This window comes from Zingiber officinale, chromosome 1A (assembly GCF_018446385.1).
Source record: "Zingiber officinale cultivar Zhangliang chromosome 1A, Zo_v1.1, whole genome shotgun sequence".
In the NCBI taxonomy this organism is placed as follows: Eukaryota; Viridiplantae; Streptophyta; class Magnoliopsida; order Zingiberales; family Zingiberaceae; genus Zingiber; species Zingiber officinale.
The window spans coordinates 5636910-5642468 of record NC_055987.1 but is presented as its reverse complement, the minus strand read 5'-3'; positions in this window follow the sequence as shown (position 1 = coordinate 5642468).

The following is a 5559-nucleotide window of genomic DNA, read 5'->3' as shown; positions in this document are numbered from 1 at the left end:
GTAAACATCCAATCACTTATCTTTATACACAAAATGACCTAGTAGTGTCATTTATTAAGCGCATTCAATTAATTGCAAGGCCATTGCTTTTAAGAACAAAACTCTCAACATCTGCTTGGGGGCATGGTATTTTTCATGTTGTAGCATTAATTCGCATGAGGCCAGCAAATTATAATGAATTTTCTCCCCAACAAATGGTTTTTGGTTAGGAACTAGATATTTTCCATCTTAGAATATTTGGAAGTGTAGTCAATGTTCCAATAGCTCCACTTCAACGCACAAAGCTGACGCCTAAAAGGAGGTTGGGAATATATGTTAAATATGTATGTCCATCTATATTGAATCAAAAATATGTATGTCCATCTATATTGAATCAAAAATTGGAGATCTATTTATGGCTCGTTTTGTTCATTATTATTTTGATGAATCAATATTCCTTGTATTAGGTAAAGATAATAAACAACCGGTTAAGAAAATTAGTTGGAATGAAATATCATTATCTCATTTTAATCCTTGTACAAAAGAATGTGATCTAGAAGTTCAAAAGATAATTCATTTACAATGTTTAACAAATCAATTGTCAGATTCTTTTACTGACCCACAACGTGTGACCAAATAATATATATCGATTGCTAATGTTCCAATTTGAATTAATGTCCCTAAAGGACTGCCTACCACTAATAATAAATTAAAGACATAGTTAAAGTGTAGTAGACCAATTGGTTTAAATGATAAAAAACCTCGAAAATAGAAAAGAGTGAATAATTTTGATTGTCAAATCGAGGTACAAACTCTCGAAGAGTTTTCCAACATGACAAATAATAAATTTCTAGAAGAAATTCATACACCTGAAAATTCTAATAATCATGAGATTTCAATTAATTATATCGTGACTTGAGAAAGATGGAATTGATGTACAATCAACGTAAATGATAAATTTGTCTATGCTACATTAGTTGTAATAATGAATGAAAACTAAGGTCATAGACCAAAGTCTATTGATGAATGCAAACATAGAGATGATTGGTTAAAATGGAAAGATGCAATTCAATCTGAGCTAGACTCATTGGCAAAACTTAAAGTTTTTGGAACCGTAACACACACACACACCTAAAGATGTGCAACCAGTGGAGTATAAATGGGTATTTGTGCGAAAATGAAATTGTGCGATATAAGGCATGACGTCGCAAAAGGTTTTTTTTTCCAAAGACTAGGTATTGATGATGAGGAGACATATTCTCCTAAGGTAGACACAATAACTTTTCGTTATTTGCTTAATCTAGCAGCAAATGAATGACTTGATATGTGTCTTATGGATGTCATAACAACCTATTTGTATAACTGACTTGATATTGATATTTATATGAGAATTCCTGAAAGGTTTATATTGTCTAAAGGATATTATTCTAATTTCAAGAACTTTATTCAATTATATTATATAGATCTCTATATGGTTTAAAGCAAGTTGAACGCATGTGGTATAATTTGTATGGTTAAGCTTAGTCCTTCATTACCTATGGGAAGGTCATAGGGGGAGAATGAAAGGACTCATGAAAGGGAGTAAATTAAGCTCTTCATTCTCCCCCTAAGAGGGCAAACTCCCTCTAGGTAATGAAAGCCTAACTTACTCCCTTTCATGAGTCCTTTCATTCTCCCCCTATGACCTTCCCATAGGTAATGAAGGACTAAGCTTAACCATACATTCTCCCCCTATTGGCACACATCAACCCATCGTTGGACACACATCAACCTATGCTCCAATTCTGGGCACACTTCAACAAATCCATTTGTTGAAGACTCTTACCCTGAAGAGTTGCTCATCGTTGTTCACAACATCACTCGTTGTGATCAACACGATAATGAAGGTCCCATACCCTTCATTTATCCTTAACTTCTCCCTCAATGTAGACAACATCCGGTCAACCTTGACCTGTTGGTATGTCATGCCTAGCATCTAGTCACTCCCTTGACCTACTAGGACTCCCTTACCAAGTGTCCGGTCAATCCCTTTGACCCACTTGGACTTTTCTCTGTGCCAAGTATCCGGTCAATCCCTTTGACCTACTTGGACTTTTCATTCATGCCAAGTATCCAGTCAATCCTTTGACCTACTTGGACTTCCAAGCACCAGATGTCCGATCATCCTTGATCCATCTGGATTTTCCCTTGCCTGGCTTCACTCACCAGGACTTTCACCTAGCTTCACTCACTAGGGTTTTCATCTGCCTAGCTTCACTCACTAGGACTTTCACCTGGCTTCACTCACCAGGGTTTTCCATCTGCCTAGCTTCACTCACTAGGACTTTCACCTGGCTTCACTCACCAGGGTTTTTCATCTGCCTAGCTTCACTCACTAGGACTTTCACCGCCTCACTCCCAGTAGGACTTCCCATTAAGTACCATCAACCTTGACCTCACTCACCAAGACTTTTCTTCTGCCTGGCTTCACTCACCAGGACTTTCATACTGCCTAGCTTCACTCACTAGGTCTTTCATTTTGCCTAACATCCCAGTTAGGACTTCCCAGTCAAGTATCCAGTCAACCTTGACCTACTTGACTCTTCTTCAATTAATATCTTATTGTCAAACATCTAAACCCAAACCAAGACTCAGCTTGGTTACCCAGGTCAACCTTGACCTGAAGGATATTGCACCAACAATCTCCCCCTTTTTGATGTTTAACAATACCACAAGAACACTTACAATCCCATATGTAAGTTAGGCTAATCCCATAGCCTCCTTCTTCATGCCATTAGGTAATGAAAGCATAAATTAAGCTCTTCATTCTCCCCCTAAGAGGGCAAACTCCCTCCAAAAATGCTCATGAACTTAATGGAAAACCAAAAACTAAGGACTTAGTGATGGAAAATCAAGTCTTGAGGTCAAGACTTGATAAAATTGAAAAGACCCTAAAAAGGATGGAAAATATCCTATTAGGGCAAAATGAGCATAACCTAGGTTTAGGGGTACAAACGTCATCCAATGGCCATAGAGGTTTGGGATACAAACCAAAGGCTAAGAAGGATGTGCCCTCTTACCATAGAGTTCCATATAGTTATGGAACAAACCCTAGGTCTAGTGGTCAAGCCAAAAATACTAGGGAAGTCATCCCTAAGAGTAATTTTGCAATAAATGTGACTAAGACTTCTAAGAAGTCTAAGAAAGTCACAAACAAGGTCACAAGGGAGGTTATCCCTAGAGTTGACCTAGAAAATGTGACCAAGGCTTCTAAGAGGCCCAACAAGGTCACTAGGAAGGTATCTAGGGAAGTTATCCCTAGTGAGTACCTAGAGCATCCAAGGAGCACCAATAGGTGTTGGGTTCCTAGGAGCATCTTCTCTACCCCATAGATGGGTTAGAGAGTGTCAACTCCGATTAGAAGGGTAGTTAACCCAATTTTGAGGAAATTGACACTCAAGGAGCATTTTCAAGGTTTTTGTTAACCTTTGAAAATGAAATGGAATTATTGATTACTCCTTGAAAGAGTAAAATGTGCCTAATGGTGGAAGAATTGATTTTAATCTTAAATGGCACATATTGGAAAATTAATAAGAACTATCAAGTTGGGTTTTTGGTATGTTCTTAGGCAATTTAAGGCAATCCGGGCCTTAAATTTAAAAGTGCTACTCTTGAGGAAAAATGGAATATGCCAACATTTGAGGACATGTTTATTTTAATTGGCATAAATTAATCAAGGGAATAAGAAATGCAAACTTAGGCTTTGGCATTTTCTTGAAGCACGTTAGGGCAATCTAGGTTTAAGGTGTAAGTTTAGCTAAGACTTTAAGGATACTTAGATAGCTAATCTAGGTATATTTTATTTATGCTAAATCTTGCCATGATTGTTTGCCCATCATATGCCATGACATCATGTCTATTTTTACATTCATGTTTTATTATGAAAAATCCAAAAAATACCATGTCATGACATTCATACATCATGTAGCAATAGAATATTTTCTTTTGAAAATTATTTTCTTTTGATGTATGCCATAACATAATCATGCATTAAGTTTAATTCCTTGTAATTAAGGACGAATGACATTTAACGACACTTATTGACAAGTGACATCCTAGGTGGATGTCTAACATTTCTAAAATGCCTAGATAGATATGCATGATCCCTAGAATAGGGCAAAACCAAATTTTACATCTCACAAAGACCTCTAAGGTGACTTGTATGTGTTTTAGTGCATATTATATACAAGTGAGATGTTAGGATGATGAACAAAGCTCAAGATGTTGATTTAGTGCATTCCTTTGAGTTTTAAATTCATCAAAACACATAGTTATGTGTTTTCCCATCATTGGGAAAGCTAATGTACAAGTCATGTGCATTATGCCCAAGGAACATGATGGGATATTGGTTTTGAAAATGTTTTTAAAATGTTTTTGGAAAACCTTGGTGAAGGCTATCTTTTGATAGTAATCACCATTGAATGGTTAGACACAAACTTGAAGAAAAACACTAAAGTTTTTGCAAGTTTTCAAGTTTTTGTCAATCTTTGAAAATATGATGTATTTTCATAGAAAGTTATTTTTCCATGATTAAGTATGCCCTAAATAATGTCTACACGAAATTTCATAATTTTTGGATTTTTGTAGAATTTTCTAGGGGTTTCTGAAGTTGACTGAAATGGAATTTCAGCAACTATCAGAGCTCCGATCGATCCATGGATCGATTGGAGTTCCATGAATCGATCCATGGATCGATTCAAACGGCAATTCCCGTGAGCAGAAGCTCGCTGGATCGATCAGCCGATCGATCCAGGGAGTCTGAATCGATCCGTGGATCGATTCAGAAAGGTTCAATCGATTGGAACCCAACTCCAATCGATCCAAGTTGCTGATTTTGGCTGGGAAGGCCTGATTTCAGCATCTTTGAACCTCTTTGAGTCTAGGTAACCATTTCAAACCCCTTAAATACATTTGTATACATACAAAGGGTGTTTTCATGTTGAAAACAAGGATGGATTGGTTAACGAAGACTAAGTAGAAGTTTAGGTTGAGGTTGTTTCAAATTTTGAATATTTGAACCTCAAAACTTCCAAATTTGGGTTTCCTAATGTTTTAGGGATTCCAAGTCATTGTTGGTGCAATGACAGAAGTTACCACCATGTCTTTAGGGGGAGGGACTCTTTAAAGACATGAAAGTTATTTTTCATGAACCTTGGAAGGTGGTTAACCTTCTGTTGTAAACTTGCTCAAGGTTGAGCATTTAAACTTGAAATGGGGAGAAATGGGGAGTGGATATCCTCATTATTTCAAGTGGACACTCAAGTAGTAGATAATGCTCAACGTTGGGTAGTTGTCTACATTGAGGGAGAAGTTAAGGATAAATGAAGGGTATGGGACCTTCATTATCGTGTTGATCACAACGAGTGATGTTGTGAACAACGATGTGCAACTCTTCAGGGTAAGAGTCTTCAACAAATGGATTTGTTGAAGTGTGCCCAGAATTGGAGCATAGGTTGATGTGTGTCCAACGATGGGTTGATGTGTGCCAATAGGGGGAGAATGTATGGTTAAGCTTAGTCCTTCATTACCTATGGGAAGGTC